General features: G+C 46.6%; 1 protein-coding gene and 1 non-coding gene across 6 annotated transcripts in view; one reads left to right on the top strand and one right to left on the bottom strand.

Moving 5' to 3' along the window:
- ATG7 (autophagy related 7) overlaps positions 1 to 22,677 on the bottom strand; it is a 236,566-nt gene that overhangs the window by 21,213 nt on the left and 192,676 nt on the right. The window lies entirely within an intron of this gene.
- TRNAG-ACC (transfer RNA glycine (anticodon ACC)) lies at positions 16,811 to 16,883 on the top strand. Its single transcript has one exon. It is a non-coding gene; the product is annotated as a tRNA-Gly (tRNA).

Below are 22,677 nucleotides of genomic sequence, written 5' to 3'. Positions count from 1 at the left end.
GGGTCGCTGGAATCTCAAGTTCCTTTCTTGTTTGGCTTGACCATCCTCAGGGGCAGGTGAAACTGACAGCCCGCCTGGCCGAGGCGCACAGCTACGCCAATGGGCTGGAGAAGCCCGGAGGCCCACAGCCCCAGCTAGAGGCTTTCCTCTGGTCAGTACTTTTCCAGCCCAGACAGCTCAGAAGTGCCGCAATTCTTGACCTCTCTTTTGTGGCTACACATTTCTGATGGTGAGAAATCTGGGCCTCGAGATGCGCTCCAGGTTTTTCCTAATTGGCCATAACTTGAAAGAGTTTAAATGTTTAAGGGTGAAAAAGAAACAACGGTTCATTCTCTTAATATTTTTTTAAAAACCCACTTCATAAACAGTTCAGAGTTTTGCGCTTCAAGCCTCTTTCATTTTTCTCTTTTCTCTCTCTTGGTCTGATGATAAACAGCAGGCACTACATTCAGAAAGTTGCATTTTGGTTAACAGAGAAGCAAGAACTGTGGCTACAAAAAATAACATCTTCAAAGAATCAGCTCCACATACTCCCTCCCATCTCTTCTCTCTTCTCAGAAAGTAGTTTGTAGTGATAGTTTTCGGTCATCTCAGAAAAGTTTCTGCCTCAGTGTGTTTACGTACTGGCTATTTTTTACAGAATGGGGATTTTTCTCAGTGGTCCCAAACTATCAGGAGAAGAAGGTAAGTCTAAGTTCATTCTGGGAACAACATCAAATCCAGCAGAAGAAGAACAGAAAGCAAGCTATGTATGGTCCTAACTCATTTAAAATCACACTTAAAAATCACTTTATCTCTCTTAATAAATTACTGCAAGCTGGACGGGGAAAAAAATCGCTCCAGAGGAGGTTTACAGTATAAATAACCGCTGAGAGATCATTTTCTTTGTTTTTCTTGGCAAGGGTCTTGCTGGGTCTAAATGAACACGCACAGCCATGCTGAGAGGCGCTGGGGATGAGGGCTGGGGGCTTAAACAGCTCAGCCCGGGGCCAGCCCAGACCAACCTGCCCCGCAGGCGGCACCACGCTGAGTCTGTGGGGGGGGGCGATTCCAGGTCCGGGACTCCAGGTGAAAAGCCCACTCTCTGCTCTGCCTCCAGGCTGTGCCTGTCTCGGGCCCCTTCTTCCAGTCCTCCCCCAGCCTGGGGCCTGCTCCCCTCCCAACCCCTCTGGGAAAGCCTCCAGGTGAGCATCCAGGTACCAAGCCGGGTATGCGAGGCAACACCGACACTGGGGGCCAGGGGCCAGTGTGCAGGCAGAGGAACGGACTCAGGGCTCCTCCAAAGCCCTTTCACTCCATTAACAAAGTAGATACAGCTTCTTGCCTGCTGACTGCCTGCCAGGCACCATTGGTAAACATGCCCTATGTTATCTAGATAGTTCCTCACCCCATGGGGAGATTATCATTAACCCTGGGAGAGAAGCCTGTTCTTAACTACCAGCTCACACCCCTCCTTGTGCCTCCCACCTGTCCTTGTAGACTAGCCCTCTCCTGCGGGGCCCAGCACACCACACTTCTGGTTTATTCGTTGTGGATGATGCGCTCCTTAAGACCAGTGTCTGCAGCGTCTCACACAGTGCTCAGCACCAACACATCATAAACCAGGCGTAACTCAACAATCAGGCTCAATAAATGCCTGTTAAATGAGGGAATAAAAGAACAAGCCTATTCTTAGCACCAAATCAGCTCTGTGAATTCTCTTCTTACCATTTTGGATCTCAAGCACCTGCAGGGCAGGGACCAGAGGCCCCCTGCAGTCTCTGCGTCCCTCACAGAGCCTAGCTTAGTGATGGATTGGTCAGTGTGTTGGTATAAAATGCAATCTTTTCGTTTCCCTTTTTTATTTTGGCCGCACCGTACAGCTTGTGGGATCTTAGCTCTCCAACCAGGGATTGAACCTGGGCCCTTAGCAGTGGAAGCACTAAGTTCTAACTGCTGGACTGCCAGGGAATTCCCTGTTTCACTAAGTCTTAAGTGATCACTTTCTAAAGTGATGATTCTGGGGAAGATTAAATAAATTTGATGATTAAATTAAATGATGCCAACAAAGTATATGTGTGTTTGGCACACAGTGAGCACTGGATAAATGTTAGCTGCTGTTATTATTATTACTAGACCATTTTTAACCATTTAATAAACTTCAAAATGCTTTGTTGTCAGGGTGGAGCTTACTGAAAGCCAATGCATGGGCTTGAGGACTTTACAAATGAATGAGCACTCCTGGTGGCATCCAGCAAAGGACCAGGGTGAGGAGGTGGGGAGTCCTGTGAGGAATGGCTTTGCCTCCCCAGACGGGCTGCACCCAGCTGCTCACCTCAGGCTGAGAGGAATCGCCAAGCATCACACGAGAGTAAGTCTGCTCCTGCTGCAAGCTCCCCCCACCTCTCAGGCTGATGCGACAGGAGTCCCAGCTCCCCACCCTCACCCTGCTCCACTGGCTGGGCCCCTTGCACAGCCTCCCGCTCCCAGGGGGCCAGGATGACTAGGGTCTCCGCGCACTATAACCTACTAGCTGAGAGTACTGCCCTGCCCTGCCCTGCCCTGCGGTGAGGGGGCTCTCACCTGGGACCATGGGAGGAAGGCACTCCTCATTTTCAAGAGTAAAACAAACATGAAGGGTTACTGTTCATTACTCAGAAGAACCAGAGAGACAAAGATCACGGCTAGACGGGGTCACAGATGGAGGTAGTGATCAGGAGGGTGACGGTCCATCTTGGGGCTGGGGGCACATTTCATGAGGAGGTGAGGTCCAGGTTGGGTGCCAGTGGGAAGAATTTGCACTGTTCTTACATTTCCGTTTACAACTAAAGCAAACCTTTACTTCACAGTTCAGCATCCAAGTTTCTCAGAAAACCATGAAAGGAGGGATGGAAGTGATTCCTGGGCCAAGATGCAGCTCAGGTCATTATGACTCTTTAAATTCAAAAGTTTATCTTAGTGAATGGATAAAGAAGATGTGGCACATACATACAATGGAATATTACTCAACCATAAAAAGAAACGAAATTGAGTTATGTGTAGTGAGGTGGATGGACCTAGAGTCTGTCATACAGAGTGAAGTAAGTCAGAAAGAGAAAAAGAAATACCGTATGCTAACACATATATATGGAATCCAAAAAAAAAACACCAAAGGTTCTCATGAACCTAGGGGCAGGACAGGAATAAAGATGCAGACATAGAGAAGGACTTGAGGACATGGGGAGGGGGAAGGGTAAGCTGGGATGAAGTGAGAGAGTGGCATGGATATATATACACTACCAAATGTAAAATAGATAGCTAGTGGGAAGCAGCCACATAGCACAGGGAGATCAGCTCGGTGCTGTGTGACCACCTAGAGGGGTGGGATAGGGAGGGTGACAGGGAGGGAGACACAAGAGGGAGGAGATATGGGGATATACGTATGCATATAGCTGATTCACTTTGTTATACAGCAGAAACTAACACAACACTGTAAAGCAATTATACTCCAATAAAGATGTTAAAAAAGAAAAAGTTTATCTTAGGATGTTCAACACATTGACTGGCAACCCATTCAGCAGAAGGAAGCCTGTGGACGCACAGCCAGGACTTTTCCTGAGGAGAACGTGCCGTTTGCTCACTCACCCTGTGAGCAGCTCTGACAAATGAATGAATTGTTCACAGCAGACAGAGTGTGTTTCGTCATGTCTGCAGACGTGGGAAGGATATTACAGCACACCTGTGGCAGCTCTGTCCGCGCGGGTCATCCAGGCCTCAGGCCTGCCTCTGCCCCACTCCCTCCAGCCAGGGCCAGAGGATCCCCCACAGGCCAGCACCTCCCAATGAAAAAGGAGTAAGCATGAGGGAAGTCGGCAGGAGGGGATGGTGAAGGACAGTCACTGCAAGGGAAGAACATGAGAGAGACCCGGCCTATGGCTGAGTCACCAGCGCAGAGCTGCCCCGGCCCCAGCACCCTCGGGTGGAAATGCACCTGCACCCAGGCCGGCTCTCTATTCCTTGTCCTTCCTTCCATCCCTTGTCCTTCCTCCCATCCCTCCTCAGGTGCCTTCTTATCCAGCTACACTGGCTGGTCACCACTGTCACCTGGCTGTACCACCCCCTGTTATCAACCGTGCTTGCAATGCAGTATTTCGCTTACCTGAAATGCCCCCCAGGCCCACCTTTGAAATGCCTACCCATTTTGCAGAAACCCTCCTCCCTACCTCTCTCATCCCCACCAACAGTCTGACAGGTTATGTGGTTGTGAGTCTGACGACATTTTACATATGACTCCTCCGCTACTGTGTCCTCGAAGTGTGAGTTTATTCTTGTAATGTTGTTTTTAAGTCTCCATGTGTGCTTTGTTTTGTCTCCCGTACTGGACTGGACGCTGGGCCATAGTGTCAGAGATGAGCTTTTTTTGCTGTGGTCTCAGGGTCTCTGGCGGTGGCCACCACACAGGAAGTGCACATCTGTCCGACTTACTGGGTATTAGTGCTAATAAACGGCCGACCGGAAGCTTTCTGAAGGCGGGACAGATGATGGGTGTTTTCTGTAAGGTATGTGCCATTATAACTCGATATACCTGGACACATTAACAGGGCCTGATACTTGATGACAGCAGCTCAAGAAATATTTATTGAATGAAGTCAACATTCTCATGGGCTGAAAACAAGAATCAGTACAGAAAACCTTGCCTTGTGAAATGATTACCTTTCAAACTAAAAAGTAAGCAGGACCTTGCTTCACTAATGTGTTTGTTTTCTTTGCCATGCCTATTCCCATGGTCTCCCAAATGAGAAGACAACAGAAAGCCCACAGCTGAAGCAGAAATTATTGCGTGGGTGATCTTCAACCAACAGGCAAAGTAGGAAAGATTTCATGATTCAAACCAATAGGCAGTGAAAGAGGAGTTACCCCAAATCTGTTCACTGATGCATTTCTGTGTAGATAAGGGTGATAAATCCTAAAGCAGGAAGGTAGTATACTGCTTCCTACGCAGTTAAAGTCCTTTGTAGGATAGAAGGTTCTCAAACTTTGATATGTTTGCTTCCTGAGTAAACTCTGTGGGGTGTACACGGTAACAATCATGCTCATGAACACAAATCCCAGTGTTCCTTCCCACACAGTCCTAACACACCCGGCTGAATGTTGTAAGGCACTGGTGTAACATGACAAATAGTCCGGTGTCACTAATATCTGGGAGTTAGTTCTTAGGAATACAAATTCTTAACTACAGGAAATAGTCACTCTGGGACAAAGGGAAGAATATTATCTCAGAAATGCAAAGATGGTTCAACATTTTTTCTAAAAATCTAGTAATCTAATATACCACACTACTACTTTTTACAAAAGGACAAAAAAAGAAACATCTCAATAGACGCAGGAAGTGTTTCTAACGCTGAGTCATAATTTTAATGAAACTGCAAATCTAAAACCAAAAGGAGATTCCTTAACCTAATAAAACCTATGGTGAGTGTCACGATAAATGGTAAAACTTTAGAAGCATTCTCAGTAAAGTTAGGAACAATTCAAGGAATCTGCTGCTAGGGCTTTAATTCAACATTATTTTGGCAGCCTTAGCCAAAGGGGAAAAAAAAAACAAGAAAAAGAAATGAGGTATACAAATTGGAAGAGAAGAGCCCAAACTATTTCTACTTGCAAAAGATATGATGATCTACATTGAAAATGTGAAAGAATTCTCAAACTATTAAAACTAATAAGAAAGGTCAACAGTGTTGTTAGATATAGAATCAACATACAAAACTCAATTTTTGCTGTATACCAATAATAATTAGCAATTTGAAAAAATGTAATAGAAAGAGTCAGGGACGTTATTAACAGTCCTATTGTTTATAAGGATTATTATTGTTTAGCAACTTAAAATATAGTCAAAACTCTACCATGGCAGGGGTTCCTGAGTGCAGGTTGTGGTCCAAGAATCTCATACTCTGCCCGTGAATCTAGGAAACAGCAGCAGTAATCACGTTTGAATCAGCATAGTGCTTTACAGTATACTGACTGTGATACTGTGATATAACAAGAAATATATTGAGTGAAAGAAGGAAGAGCTGAGTGACTGTTCATAGGTATGGGATTTCTTTTGGGGGTGATAAAAAATGTTCCAAAATTGATTGTGGTAATAGTTGCACAACTCTGAAAATACTAAAAACCACTGAATTGTACACCGTGAGTGGGTAAATTGTATGGTATGTGAATTATATTTTAATAAAGCTGCTATTAAAAAGCAACAAAAAATAAAACAAAAAAGAATTTCTCTAGGCAAACACATCTTAGAACGGACAGTAAAATGTCACCTGCTTAATACCTTTTTCTTAAAGGTATACAGTCTTTTTTTCTTTTCCACTTTAAACTCACAACAATCTTTGGAAATATTTTTAGCTCCCTTTGGGCTTTATTTTACAGCTGGAGAGAGTGAAACACACAGCCCAGGTTGGCCTGGAAAAACCCCATGAAGAAAGGGAAACTTGGGTTGACTCTTGCTTGCTCTAGAAAGTGGGAATCTCAAGAAGGAAACAGTATTGGAGGATAAAAGTTGACAGCTTTATTAAAGAAGGAAAAAAGTGAAAGAGATGGTTAGGCTGCAAACTCCCTGAAGGCAAGAATTCTCTTTCATCTGTGGCCACAGTACCTAGTCAGAGTCTAGCCTAAAGAAAGGTTCAGTAAATATTTGTTTAATGCATAAAGGAAAAAGTGGGTGAATAAACAAACAAAAAAGAAATATATTTTTTGGTCTTTGTCCTTGGCTCCTGGCCAAGTTCTTATAACCTTCATAATTTCCTAAGTGATACAGGCGCTAGGAGCATCTTTTGTTCTAATATTTGGTCCTTGACCCAGGTTCCTGACACAGAGCTCCTAAATCCCTCGGAATTTCCTGGGCGACAGGAGTACCTTCTGTCCTAATGAGGTGACTCTTGGTGTTTTCCTGGACGGCTTCAGGATGGGGGCTGGTCCCCAGAAAGACCATGCCATGATTATAAGCTTGGAACTTTCAGCCTCGCCCCCATCCTCTGGGGAAGGGAGAGGGGCTGGAGATTGAGTTAATAACTGATCACGTCTACAAGATGAAGCCTCCATAAAAGTCCCTAAAGTACAGGATTTGTGAACACCTGGGAGGTGTTGAGAGGGTGGGAGAGGGCCACGGCTCCATGCCCCCTCCCCCATACCTTGCTCTACGCGTCTCTTCCACTTTGTTGTTCCTGAGTTGCGTCCTTGTATCCTGAGTTCTGAGAGCCATTCTAGCAAATTATGAACCTGGGGAGGGGGTCGTGGGAACTCTCGATTTGTAGCCAAGCCGGACAGAAGTCGTGGGTCACCTGAGGAGAGAGTCTTGTTGGAGGGGAGAGTCTTGCAGGCCTGAGCCCTTAACCTGTGGCGTCTGATCCTACCTCCAGATAGATGGTGTCAGAATGGAATTGAATTGTAGGCCACCCAGCTGGTGTCTGCAGAGAAGTAGAGCATTTCTTGGTGTGGGAAAAAGGCCTGCACATTTGGAATACCAAAGTTTTCTGTCAGTAGGGAGAAACGGAATTTTTCCTTTCCCTGGGTCTAGCCAGCTATCATCATAGCACTTCTGATCTTTCAAACAGTCTTGTGAGAGAGGTAGAATCTCCATTTTATACACAAAGTACGCTACAATTTTCTCAGTACCTGGTCATCTGATTAAAAAAATGACTATACCTAGTTATTCATACCAGCTGAATAAAAGATGCTCAATCCATCAACAACCACGTAAGTATCTATCAAATACAAGGACAGGGAGTAAAAAAAACCCACCAGTGATTTCCTGTGACCCTCTATGAGTCAGTCACTCAGGCTGGAGAGGAGAGCAGTCTGTCTCCTCCTCAGGAAATAACTCATGTCAGATTTGAGCAGACAGAGGGATAAATGCCCCTACAAATTCCACCCCAATCCTGAAGCAGCGAGGGGAAACGCAGAATATGTGGAGTTTGTTTCTGTGTTGTCGTTTGAAGTGTCTGCTCACTGACAGAGAGTCGTGTTCTTAATGATCTGCAAAGTACAGACCCTCACCTGGAAGATGACAGGATAATGGGGGGTCTGCTATAGACTCAGAATGCATGGTATTTATTAGGAGCATTAAAAATAGACCGTACATTCTTTATTGGAATTCTTTGGCTTTTCTGAGAGACGTGGAGCAGCTGCCACCACTTTACGCGGTGCTTTTCTACTTTGTAACCCGCCACAGTTGCAGGGAACCCCTGCACCCCCGTTTGCAGCTCTCCGGCTCGGGTTTCCCTGTGGTGACAGCAGAACAGGCTGCGCTGCCCATGGCTGGAAGGAAATGCCTTCCTTCATTTTACGTGCTTCAAATTCAGCTTAACTGAGCCACGGTTCACCCAGGGGAGCCAGTTAATTGGGTTAGTCAGTGAACCTGGGGGAGCCTGCCAGGTAGGCAATCAGAGGAGGGGCACACAGGACAGTGGAGAGATTTGGGGTCCCTTTTGATGGAGACATTCACGTGAGAAAAAGAGAATGTTTCAAACTGCTTTTGAACTGAGACTTTTAAAAATTGTTTTGTCTGTTTTGGCCTGGGGCTGCAAACTCGAAATGATAAAAGCAGTTCTTTCAACTGGACTTTAAGTCACGGAGTTCCCACAGCCAGTGTCCACACGCGGCGGCCCACACCCGGCAAGTGGAAACACAAGACTGTGTCCCACCACTGCCCCCTCTCTCCGTCCCTGGCCATGGGTTTGGCTGATTTTCCCTCTTCTTTTCTAGTTTTTCCATGTTAGCTGGATTTAGCAACTGTTGTTTTAGCTGTAATCGGAGATCAAGTGTGGTTCTATCATCCTAACATCACAAGGTACAGTTTTGTTTCCAGAGCTGACGTTTTAAACCCTTTGTTACTTGCTCAGTGCCAATATCACCAGAGCACTTCCTTTAGAGTATGTGAAAGGAAATCAGTACCAGGGTGATGCTGTAAATCAGGCTTCACCGAAACCCCCGCCCTCCCAAAGGCAAATCAACGTTTAGGGCTCCCTGAGGAACAGCGGGGTGGATTTCCCGATGACTCGAAATCAAACACCGGAGCCCTCACCTCTGCCTAAACATTGACTGGGAACAGGTCACACATATGGTAAAAATTAAAAAGCATCCTCCCCCTTCCTCTCTCTAGGCCTAGAGATAGGCTAAATGGATATGCCTCATATGACATGGGTCACCAGGATAGAGGGTAAAATAATCTTTGGGTAAGAATTTTCTGAAGACCATCTTAACAGAAGTGATCACCTACCATCACGCACTCCAAAAATGAGAAGGGAAAGATGCTGATTTTATTTTATAGGTCAAACATGCACAGAACCACCATCACAGAGCTTCCCTGGTGACACAGTGGTTAAGAATCCACCTGCCAATGCAGGGGACATGGGTTCGAGCCCTGGTCTGGGAAGATCCCACATGCCACGGAGCAACTAAGCCCGTGTGCCACAACTACTGAGCCTGCGTTCTAGGGCCCGTGACCACGACTACTGAGCCCGCGTGCCACAACTACTGAAGCCCGCATGTCACAATTACTGAAGTCCACACGCCTAGAACCCGGGCTCCACAATAAGAGAAGCCACCGCAACGAGAAGCCCACGCACCGCAACAAAGAGCAGCTCCCGCTCGCCGCAGCTAGAGAAAGCCCGTGCAGCAATGAAGACCTAACGTGGACAAAAATAAATAAAATAACAAAACAAAACAAAACAAAAAAACTACCATCTCAACTTTTGGTTGATCCTTACAACTTAGGGATGCTCTCGGGAAGGACTTGAGTTGGGCGTTATAAACACCAAGGAAGCATTTCCTATATGACACCAAATTGCTGGCAACACTTACAAGGTGCTTCACAAAGTGTGGCCACACAATTTCATTAACCCCTCTGAAGAACCCTAAATGTGTGTCCATTTTACAGGTGAGGAAACAAAGCTGAGAGAGGAAAAGCAAGTGGCTAGAGGCCACAGGGCTGGTAGGTGGCTGACTGGGACTGGACCTCTTCTCTGTTTGACTGTAGATCCAGAGATGTCTACTAATTGGTAAAAAGGCGCCTTCAAACACCAAATCAAAACAGTGCGGGGATTCACAGCCTGCCTACGATTCCCAGCAGCCCTGCCACGATGCGTCCACGCTTAAGTGCAGGCACGTCAGGCTTGGTGTGGAGGATACATAGTGGGCGTTCAACAGGCTAGTGTGAATATTGTGCCTTGTTTGAATCCATTGTTCACAGTCACATGGAATTGCCCAGTAAACACTGTTAAAATTGGCTGCAGCATTTTAATATAAAAGAGCACTAGAGTCTAGTCTCAATTCCATTAAGAATGATGTCTGTCACCTTGGGGCATGACTGCTTCTGTTCCCAGCCATCCCAGCCCTGTGCAGCCACTCAGGAGGCCTTGCCCACACCCTGCTGACTCCCTTGGCCAGGTGGAGCTGTGGACTCCGTTGTGACGCTCATGGGCTTTTCTGATTGATTAGCAAGTCCTGAGCTTATTCAGGAATTCCCCAGGGTCTCCTAGCACAGAATCATCTTCCACATTTCTGTAAAGCCACCTCTAGTTAGGAAAAAGGAGTGAGGACACAAAAGGGGAAGGTGGGAAGTTCCCAAAAGACATGACTCCTGGCTTCAGGATGTCAGGGCTCCTTGATGCTACACCAAGGACATGTGCTGTCTCCAGTGGCTGAACCCTCCACAGGGAAGTTCCCACACAGAGGAGACCCAGGTGGAAGCCGGTGAACAGGCTGGGGAGGCACGAAAATCTTCTCCTCCCAAGAGCCACCTTATACTGCTGGGTTAAGGGCTTGCATTCTGGGGAGAGACAGATCTAAATGGAACCCTGGCTTGGCCGCTTACTAGCTGATGACCTGGGGGCAAGTCAGGCAAGCTCTTTGTCCCTCGATGTCGCTGTCTATAAAACGAGGATAACGACAGTAGCCCCTCGTGAGTTAGCGGTGACACCAGTGACATCAAGAGTTAGCACAATATCAGGAGGCACTAAGACAGTCATCGACTTTGTCACTGTTGGTACAGCCACCATCTAGAGCCACTGGATGCCTGGAAAATTCCCCACAAAGCTTCCTGGGACGAGCATCAAAGTTCATCCCATGGCAGGCCCTGGAGGCATTAGAAAGAGACCATTTGGGTGCCAAGTCTGGCATCTGAGGGTCTTGAACGCCCCCCACTCAGCGTGCTCCCTCCGGCTCCCCTGCTGTCAATGTGCCCGCCCCACCCAGAGCCCAGGCTGTCTGCCCGTCCCACACCAACGCACACCCACGCTCGGCTGACGAGTCGCCACTCCGCCGCCGCTTCTCTCAGCCAGCCTTTCCCAGGCTGGTCCCAGCCCCCCTGGGATTTCTGTTAGCACTGTCAGCCTGTGGCCTGCACAGCCAGTGCTCTCATACATCTAGCTGTTTCCTGTGCTGCAGGCCCTCCCGACTCATTATTAGTAACGGCAACCAAGCTCTGCTGAGTGCTCTACAGATCTCACATGCGCTACGCCTGTTATCCATGATCAGCTATCCCCCCAACACCTCTGTTAGGCAAGCATTTCTACCATCATCCCCATGTTACAGAAGAGGCCACCATGCGGCTGTCCGTCCACTCTGCTCTCCTCCCTCTCCCATCCCGGGTGTGGCCTGGAGCAACAGTTCCCTCCCCTTATGCGAACATGGCAGCCACAAGTGCTAGAAAGTGCTCACCTGGCTGCAGAATGTTGACCCCCCCCCCCAGGACTCACAACTGTGCCTAATTCTTGGGGGTGGGGTGCGGTGGGAGATGCAGGGAAGACGGGAGGCAGAGGAGGGACTAAACACTAAATGCTGTTTAAGGACTTTTAAAACACACTGTTGGTCACTGACACACCGAGGCCCAGATCCACAGAGTGATTTCCGTGACTGCGCTTGTCAGGTCCACGTCACCTCTGCTGGGAGGGAAGTGGGCGACGTCAGAGACGCAGAGGCTGCGAGCTGAGGTTCTGCTTTCGCTTGTTATTTGTTTTGGAGCCATTTCCTCCTCTGCTAGCTCCTCCAGGGCAGGGGGAGGACGCGTCCACCTCAGTCTGATTCCCCCAGCCTGTCTGGTCCGGAGCCTCGCACAGAAGCCACTGTTAGTAGCCATAAAAACTACCGTTGAGGGGCTTCCCTGGTGGCGCAGTGGTTGAGAGTCCGCCTGCTGATGCAGGGGACACGGGTTCGTGCCCCGGTCCAGGAAGATCCCACGTGCCGCGGAGCGGCTAGGCCCGTGAGCCATGGCTGCTGAGCCTGCGCGTCTGGAGCCTGTGCTCCACAACGGGAGAGGCCACAACAGTGGGAGGCCCGCGTACCTCAAAACAAACAAACAAACAAAAAAACTACCGTTGAGCAGGCATTTACTGTCTAGTTATAAACCAAAACTCTTACAGGGATTACCTCTCTTTAATCCTTAAAATGTCCTCATGAGGGAGGTGGATGCGTCATCTCCACTTGTCTGTTCAATGAACAAACGCTAGGAAGACAGTGGCATTTCAGACATGCTGGTTCTCTACGGGAACGCTGCTGGAGGAGGGATTCTAACCAGGGTCCCCTAATCACGGTAGAGCAGCACGCTGAATTGTGGGGTCTGCCCAAAGTGGGTTCAAGTCCCAGCTCTGCCCCCTTTCAGCTGTGTGATCCTGGGTAAGTTTACTGAATTGCGCTGAGCCTCAGCTTCCTGATCTCGCAACATTCCTATGAAAATCAGATGAATTTACCTGCGGAAGTCTCAAGCACAGAGCCGCCATTTAGGCATCTGGCAGGCTCCCTCCTCCCCTTACTCACTGCAAGACCAGCACAGCCTCAAGCTGTATGAATGTGGCCCCCAAACTATTTCCCTTTTAAAATGCCCCCCAAAAGTGTCATTATCTGAAAGTGGGGATGGGAAGGAGAAAGTGAAGATAATTGTGTTGAAACAAAAAATGTTTCAGGAAGTAGGAAAACTCCTTTCACGGACTGACTTCAGTGGTGACAACAAACAATACTGTGAGCATGAGTGTAAGACAGCTCGTCCCCAGATCGCCGTCTGCTCTGAGAAAGGGAGCTGGGGGCGACTGCTTCTCAAGTCAATTCTAAGAATAGCATCAGAACAGAATCTGAGTAAGATTCACTATCCAGACATATTCTGCCAAGGAAGCACAGGGTCTGAAATCATCACCTGCACCTACATATTTCTTCACTAATAAAATGGAGATTATAATTGCGTCCGGGTTCCTTATATGACACAAGATAGCTGTTAGCTTTGCATTCTATTAGTATGAGGATATTCATTGCTGAAAATGTGGAACTTTATTGCCTTCCTCCCTTCCTTCCTCTCTCCTTGCCTTGTAAACTCAGAGCTTCAGAGGCTACTGTATTTTCAAATAATAACACTTTACTGGTCAGGGGATTTATACTCTGGGAAATCTGGCAATTTGGAGTTTCAAAATTAAAACTTTGGATTAAAAAATGTTTGAAGCTCAATAAGGGATAGCAATGTACTCTGTGCATTTCTTCACATGAGTCTTTTTTAAAAAATCTTGGTGAAAATTTTTACGAGGCTAGAATTTCAGAGCTGGAAGGGAACTCTGAGATCAACAGGTCTTCCTTCATTTACCAGATGAGAAAATTGGGGTCAAGAGAGATTAAGATTGTTTCTATTGTTTGCCTTACTGTTTAAATTCAATATTTAAAAAAATAATTGTTAGAATTCAACAAAAGGTATTGTCTTTTAACCAACTGCATTGGCTCTGAGGCTCACGTCAAGTTTCCCTCCACACTTCAGCAAGCCCCCGATTGTCAGTTTGGGTACAGGCCACTTTAGGACTGCAAAGGCTGTCAAATGTTTATTCTGGAATCTAACAATTCCCAGATGTCCATCTATATTCCAGGTTCTGGCTGCAGTCTGATGTGTCAAAGAAAAGAGTGCTAACAGAACAGTGATTTGCAGCAAGACTGTGCCTTCCGTGGGTTTTAAGACAAATTCTCTGTGCTGGCGTTCAGCTCTGTCAGAGCACAGCTCTAATCAACCTTGCTAGCTTTAGTCCCTCACCTTCCCCTCCCAGATGCTCATCCTCCTCTCTGTGCCCCCCACCACCCGCCATCTGAGCGAGACCCAGAGCCCAGGGAGGCCCCACCACCTCACCACCCACCCACCCGGTCATCGGGGCCTGGAGATTATACCCTCTCTCTTCCTCCACTTCCTTCCAGCCTGCTCTCAGCCAAGCCACTGTCCCTCTTAAGAGGGCCAGCGCATCATCTCCAGTCTGTCCTGCACTCCGGGGCCATCGTTCTGAAGCAGCGATCTGATCATGTCACCCTGCTCAAAACCCTCCAGTGTCCACAGCTCTCCACGTGAAGTTCCCACGTCCTCGTGTAGCCGACCAAGCCCTGTGTGGCTCAGCCGTCCGGCCTCAGCCTCCCTGCCCAGGCTCCTAGCTCTGCTGAGCCATCTGAGTCACATACGGTTTGTCCTCCTTTCTCTCACCTAGTCTAGGCCTTTCCACGTGCAGTTTCTGTGGCGTAGAATGGTTTTCTTGCTTTCTTTCTGTTTGCCGCTCTTTCTAGTCACATCTTAGATGTGTCTCTTCCTTTAGAATCCGCTGGGAGCCCCCAAGGCCGGTCAGTTTCCTCCTTTGACTTCTTCTAGGAACAGAGGAAGAATCCACAGTTCCTCTGCTCCCTCTGCACTGCCTCTGTGTCCCCAGCTGGACAGACGTCCTAAAGGACAGGGATGGAGCCTTTTTTTCCTCCACTGCACTAAAAATCCTCTGTGCTCTGCCAACTTATTTATCCTCTCTCTCCCCTGGCCCTTGGCAACCAATGAGCTTTTAACGCCTCCATATTTTTGCCTCTTCCAGACTGTAATATCATTGGAATCATATAGTGCATAGCCTTTTCAGACTGGCTTCTTTCACTTACTAACATGCACTTAAGTTTTCCTTCATGGCTTGATAGCTCATTCCTTTCTAGCACTGAATAATATTCCATTATCTGGATGTATCACAGTTTGCTTACCCATTCACCTATTGAAGGACATCTTGGTGCCTCCAAATTCTGGCAGTTACGAATAAAGTTACTATAAATACCTGTGTGCAGGCTTTTGTATGGACATAAGTTTTCAGTTCATGTGGGGAGACACCAAGGAGTGTGATTGCTGGATGGATGGTAAGCGCATGTTAGTTTTGTAAGAAGCCACCAAACTGTCTTCCAAACTGGCTGTACCATTTTGCATTCCCACCGGCAATGAATGTTCCTGTTACTCCACATCCTTGCCAACATTTGGTGTTGTCAGTGTTTTGGATTTGGGCCATTCTAATGGGTGTGTGATAGTATCTCATTATTGCTATAAGTTAGAATTCTCCGATGACAGATGACGCAGAACATCTTTTCATGTGCTTATCTGCAATCTATATATCTTACTTGGTGAGGAAACGTGAGCTGTCCCAAGACATGCCCCTGCTCCCGCGCCTCTATTCTGACCACTCTCCACTCTAAGATCACACCGCACAGGCCACCCAGCCGTCAGGACAGGTGAGGTTTCCCGCAGCCAGCAGTGCTCCACACTGGCTCCAACACCCCCCAACATTCTTTTGTTCAACCTCTCTCATGGCAGAGACCGTATTTAACTACGCAAGACAGGTGACCACCTGATCTCGCGTGAAGCTGTAAGCTCTTTGAGCGGAAGGATCCATCTTTCACACTTTAAAGAAATATTTATTTTTAAAACTTACATATGGTAAAAACCCTGATTTTCTGGTGAATAACTCTATGAGCTTTAACACACACGTGTCTATGTAACCACCGCCACCACAACCTTGCTCACTTTCACTTCCCTCCAACAACTATTCAGTTAAGACACTGAAGAAAATTGCACCGTGTCTCACCTAACACATGAACACTCTGCAAAGTGGCAAGTTTTATCATGTGGCTTTTCTTGAATTAAGATTAAAATGCAAATTCTATCAAGTCCTCTCAGCAACATTGACCAGAGACACTTGGCTGTTTCTCTCACTGGGAATATCCTTCTCTCCTCACAATTCTACCCATACATGCCAGCGCCAGATCAAATGCTCTTTCATGGGGGTGTCCCAAGAGCCTGTATCCATCTCTCCCCTCTCGGAATTCTCCATTGATGCACCTTGTCCTTTACTGCCGAATACACACACACTGATGACTCACAGTGCCTGTTCCGTCTTTTCTGTAGGATGGGGGCTCTGTGTCTGACTCTCCACGTGGCTGGCCACGAGCTCTGCCAGGAGCTTGATGAACTCACACCTGCCCCAAGGCTCTTAAAAGCAGAGTGGTTCTAAATGCCCTCCTAGGTCCATTGCCCATCCCCCACCCCGGGAACAGAAATGCAGTGGCACTTTCTGAGCCTTAGTCATTCTGACAGCTAGCGGCTTACACAAGAACCATCGTTGCGTTGGCTGAGGTACAGTCAGTGCACTGGGAGGTTCAGTGTGGGCGACGAGTGGGCAGCGTCTCCTGGAACAAGCAGCCACGTCTCAAGCCTCTCTCTCAGTGGGAAAATCACTGAGTTCCTTCTGCTGAAGGGATTAAGGGTTGAGCACAAGAAACTGCTTGTTGATCTGAAAATGGAAGGTAAAATGGGTATCCCAAGGAAAACAACTATAAATGCCCATCTTGAAAGTTAATTATGCTTCTCTTACCAATCCTGAAATGGGGAGGGGAAAATTCTACTTAATAGCTGAAAGCACGGGCCGTAAAGTCAATTGGCCAGACTCAAATTTTGATTCTATCACTTTCCCGAGGTATGGGATCCTGACCAGTAACTTCATCTTTTCGAGCTTCACTTTCCTTTCTATAAAACGGGCATACTGGGACTTCCCTGGTGGCGGAATGGATAAAACTCTGCACTACCAATGCAGGGGGCCCAGGTTCGATCCCTGGTCAGGGAACTAGATACCACTTGCATGCTGTTACTAAGAGTTTGCATGCCACAACTAAGGAGCCCGCCTGCCGCAACTAAGGAGCCCATGTGCTGCAACTAAGGAGCCTGCCTTACTAACACCCAGCACAACCAAATAAAAAAACCAAAACAACCACCAAAAAAACCCGGCATACTAATACTTTTAAAAAATAGTTGTCAAGATTAAATTAAATGAGATGGATCCCGTGAAGCACTAAACACAGTACTTGGGACACAATAGATACGTATAAAACAGTAGCTACTATATTTATTCTTGCTGTTGTTATGCTCTCTACCTTTCATAAGGCATTTCAAGCATTAATACATTATTTCATTTGATCTTCATAGTTATTCTGAGATGGAACATTAATCCTATGCCAAGGCAGAACCAAAGCTCAGAGCATCATTGGTGACCTGGTTTTGTGGTCCCTCTGGCGAGACCACAGCACCAGACTCTGAGCTTCTAGTGGAACTCAGAAATCGAAAACAGTCTCTCTACTTCCAGCACTTGGCCCAGGAAGGGAGAAGGGGTCCAACACTCAGGGCTGGCTGGCGGGTGGAAGGGTGGGGGAGCTCCAAGAGGCAAGCCAGTTGTAAAGTTAAGAAGACACTCAAGGCCACTGAGTGGGTGAAGCCACAGATGCTGGTAAATTATCCAAGGGAGCTAAGATTCCAAATGGCATTTTGCCAACCAATTTAACATTTACACTTTAAGCTATCAATTCTACCCCCAAGCCTGGAAGTTTGACTGCCAAGAACAGCATGGTCAAAAACACAAGGTGAAAAAGAGAGCAGAATCAATTTTTGTTTCATGCTGAGAATGTGCTGTTTTCAGCATGAGAACCTGGGAAAAGGATGCAAAGAACGGCAAGCTTCTCCCAGCTGACAGCGCACTTACTGTGGTGGATGTGGGCAGGGCGGAGGCCCCCTTAAGGAGGGAAGAGAGCTTTGGAGGCCCAGTGGGGCAAAGATGTCCTCTGGGAAGGCCTGACCAGGCACCACTGCCTCTGCATCACTTGGGGTGGGCATGCAAGGCTGGGCACAGGGAGGCTGGCTGGGGTAGGGAAGAAGTAGGGGACCTCAAGGGAGGCAGTTTGGTTCATTAGCAGTAACTCTACTTAGGATCTTTTTTAAAAACTTGGGGCAGGGGCAAACCTGCAAAGACAAACAAGAGGTAATATTGTAAAATATATGTTCAGATATGAAGTAGGGAATTGTTCTGCTTGAGAGCCGGTGGATATCTATTTCAGACAAGGCATCCAGTCCCAGAGATTCTGTGGCCTGATGGGCGGGGCAGGTGCCATTCTTGGGCCGGATAAAAGAAAGATGATCCTGAAAGAAGGTGAAGATATTCAATTTCAGGCAGCTCTGTGTCAGGCATGTACCTTCCTTCTGATTTCTGCAGACACCAGCTGGCTGGGGGAGGGGAAAGATAGGCAGGAAGAATGAAGAAAGGATCTCCCCAGCCGTGGAGGAAAACAGGGGAAGCCAGAGGGAGGAAGTCATTCTGGGTTCAAAGAAATCAACTTAGAAAGCTTCCTTTATAAAAATAGCCATTGGCAAATCCTAGTCTATTTATATCACCAATCCAAGGTCACTATCAGGATCCTGGGCTGAATCACAAGACCCAGTAAATAATCCTCACAAGTATGGGGTGCTGGCTGCCTGATTTACGGGAAGATATTTGAAACACCACGGGAGCAACTAAGTCAGGGAAAATTTGAGCGCTGGCACCAAAAGGTGCACTTGCAAGTGGATCTCACTTTACATAAATAGATAGGTTCCTGAAAAGTTGGCTCTAAAATGAATTCAATTAACGGAGTCATATTTTCCTAGTGAATCACATTTTAAAACCAGAGATGGATTAGGGTAGGGGTGGCCGAACAAACACAACAAAACAATGAGGACCCTAAGACTAAACAAAAACCACCCTTCATTCACCAAACTTTAAAATGGCACTTACTTAAAAGGCCATTATAAATGCTCATAAAATACGAACGATTTGTCAGCAAACATATGCCTAGCGCCTGTGACACACAAGAGTTCGCACCAGCCTTTGTGAGGGCTCCGACGGCTCCAGCGCCTGCCCCTTGGGAGCTCACAATCTGGGACCTTAAAGAAAATGGCACTGAACAGTCATGTTCCATCAGAAAAACATCCCCCTGTATGGAGACGAGCGGTGTGCAAGGGGTCGCCTGGCCCTCTAAGTGCTATCTGGCCTTGGAACAGCTCTGCCTCCTTCCTGCCAGGAGGAGCCAGACCAAGCTGGCCTCTAAATATGCCTTTTCAAACCCTCCGTTTACAAGTTAAAAGCTGCTGGCCATGTGGTACTGTGTCATAACTGCTATTTATTTAACTAACTTGAAAAATAAGAAAAGGAAAAAAAACCATGATCTGGGCACTTTATAAATAAGAAGAGTTAAGGTACTTAAAGCTCTCTGAGAAGTTAAAGGCCTTACAACCCAAGGGGTTGTTATTTTAAACTTTAAAGGGCATTTGTTCAGGGATCTGTTTGTTTGGAAACGGCCTGCCTCCTTCTACTTGATGTTCTCTTGCACACAGAATACTGGTCATTGGTGACAGGAAAAGACACCTAATTTGTTATTAGTTCCGTAAGTGCAGATCAGGGCATACTGAGTTTAAACAACGACACACTTCTGGCACTGATAAAATGGTATCTCTGTGCTAATGACAATGTTGCCAGCAACTATAGGCACAGAATTGGGGGACATTAGCTCAAAATGTGCTATATCCCTCAGACACTGCATGGCCCAGGAACTGGTACCACACTGGGGGCCTGTCAACAGCTAGTAGAAGTGAAACTTCTCCTGGCATTTTTGACTTAGCCCTGAAAGTGTACGAAATAAGCAGTGCATTTTTTGAAAAAATACTTTCTGTTTCATAATTATGAACAAAGCTATGGCAGAGACTGCTGGTTATCCTAATATCCATTCTTTCCTTCTTCCTTTAACTGACAGAATTCCTCCCAGTTTTGTTTTGTTTTGTTTTTGCGGTACGCGGGCCTCTCACTGTTGTGGCCTCTCCCGTTGCGGAGCACAGGCTCCGGACGCGCAGGCTCAGCGGCCATGGCTCACGGGCCCAGCCGCTCCGCGGCATGTGGGATCTTCCCGGACAGGGGCATGAACCCGTATCCCCTGCATCGGCAGGCGGACTCTCAACCACTGCGCCACCAGGGATGCCCTCCTCCCAGTTTTTTACTAGCAAGATACAGGGCTGCCCTGGAGACTACATTTCCCAACCTGCCTTACAGGACTGATGGTCATGTGACTAACTGCCAGCCAATGGGAGGCAAGCAACTTTCAGGTCATGCCCTTTAAAAGGGAAATCGTTTGCCCTCAACTTCCTCTTTCCCCCTTTCCAGAGGGTGGACTTGGCATTGCCAAGCCAGCTTTGACAACACCCAGCAGGGTTTCTTAATCCTGAAGTCCAGAGACTGCAAAGGGGTCCATAAATAGAATCGTTGGCCTATAAACTTGGATGGGGAAAAAAGCTATACAACTTTATTGTCACTAACTTCTATTTGAAATTTAGCATTTCCTTCAGTTATCAGGTAGGGAAAAAAATATAGTATATTAGCAGTATCCAAGACTCTGTCAGCAACAGAGTCTTGGATACAAATACAAATATTTACAAATATTCTCATACCACATGATATTTGTTATGGATTATCTTGAAATATTATATGAACTCGTCAATATTTTTTTATTGTTTTAAATAAATTTATTTATTTATTTTTGACTACGTTGGGTCTTCGTTGCTGCACACTGGCTTTCTCTAGTTGCAGCGAGTGGGGGCTACTCTTCATTGCAGTGTGCGGGTTTCTCATTGCTGTGGCTTCTCTTCTTGCGGAGCATGGGTTCTAGGCCCATGGGCTTCAGTAGTTGTGGCTCGCGGGCTCTACAGCACAGGCTCAGTAGTTGTGGCACACGGGCTTAGTTGCTCCGCAGCATGTGGGATCTTCCTGGACCAGGGCTGGAACCCGTGTCCCCTGCATTGGCAGGTGGATTCTTAATCACTGCACCACCAGGGAAGTCCACTCATCAATATTTTGAAATTATACTAGTCATTATACTTGCCCCTAGATCATTATTTGATGTATTAATAAAGCATATATTACTATATTATGAGCTTGTTTCATTTTTCATTACTTTGATAACTGTATTTCAACATAATTACTTTCCTTTGTAATTCTATGAATTTTATCTTACACATTTAAAAATATCACTCAAAAAAAAATATTACTCTGTGAAGTGGTCTGTAGGCTTTGTCACACTGCCAAAGGGATCCATTGCACACACAAAAAATATTATGAAGCCTTACCTAGGGAGTGGCAGAGCAGTAATATTTAAGGAACTCAGGTCCATGGATGACCTTGTACAGCAGAGCCACCCTTCAAGTTCTGGACCACTCCTCTAGAGCAGGGCTGCCCAACAGAACTTTCTGTGATGACGGAAATGTTCTATATGTGCCTTTCAATACAAGAGCCTCAGTCAAGTGGCTACTGAGCATTTGAAATAAGGCCACTACAATGCACCCTTTGATACCTCAGCTGGTAGAGCGGAGGACTGCAGAGGTGAAATGAGGCCAGTACAACTGAGGAACTACATTTTAAATTTTATTTAATTTTAATTCATTTAAATGCAAACAGCCACATGTACCTAGGGGCTACCATGCTGGGTTACACAGCTCTAGACTGTTATATGAGAGAGAAACACATTTCTGTCTGGTTTGAACTGCCATATTTTGGGGTCTCTCTGTTACAGTACTTTAACCTATACCTTAACTAATATGGAAGTCAACTACACCTTAACTAATACCTGGAGTCAATAATAATAAATATACTAGGGATAGAAGGCACATTTGTAGATACAAAAGGTAAAGAAACTCATTAACTGAAACCAAGATTTAGAACAGGAAATTTCTATTTACAAAGCATTCCCGCGCACATTATTTTACCTGCTGCCTCTAATCACCCTGGGCTTATTATTGCACCTGTCTTACTCTCAAAGAGGTTAGGCAACTTTGTTGAAGTTACAAAGATGGTAGAGCCAGAAGTCAACTCCAGATCTTACGACCACACCTTGTGCTTTCTAGCCTTTCAAATGCCTCTGGATGGAGGTCGGCAGTCGGCAGTCAGCAGTGACCCAGCAGCTGCAAAAGACCTACAGCCAGCACTTAGCCACCCCACCCCTCTCCTAGATGCCCATTTGCCTCTAGGGCACACACAGCTGTCAAGTCCTTTTTCTGGCCCTGTGGGCTATGTGATGCTGCAGGCATCTGAATTTCCCAAATTCCTGGCAAAGTGCCCATTTCCTTTGGAGTCTATTGTCTTACAAGGACTTCTGAGTGCTGGGAATGGTGACTAAAACACTCTTCCTCAAGTCCAGGTAAGGACTTGGAAATGACACGGTCTTTTCGGCAAACCTTACTGCAAGTCATTTCAATGACAGCTCATTTTCCTCCCTTTGAAATTAGTTCAAAGAACACTATTATTTTAGAACAACAGCCAAACATAGTAATACATTATAATTTTATCAGTTAACAAAAGGACCATGTCTTAAATTCTAAACAACCTAGACACCAAAAGGAGAAAAGCCAATACTGAGGTGTGACTACACCCCACATCTCAAGCTTCCATGTGGAGGCCAGGCAACACCCACACTGCTTGCTGCCAGTCTTGGTTCTATTTGCCAGCACACCCTTCTGTTCCCTAGGCCCATAGAACTCCTACTTATCCTTCAAAAACCCAGTCTGTCCATTCT

Source organism: Delphinapterus leucas, chromosome 10 (genome assembly GCF_059928025.1).
Source record: "Delphinapterus leucas isolate spDelLeu-1000000601 "Yukka" chromosome 10, BTC_Dleu_Yukka2, whole genome shotgun sequence".
NCBI lineage: Eukaryota > Metazoa > Chordata > Mammalia > Artiodactyla > Monodontidae > Delphinapterus > Delphinapterus leucas.
The sequence above is the reverse complement of the archived record's forward strand: the minus strand, read 5'-3'. Positions and strand labels throughout refer to the sequence as shown.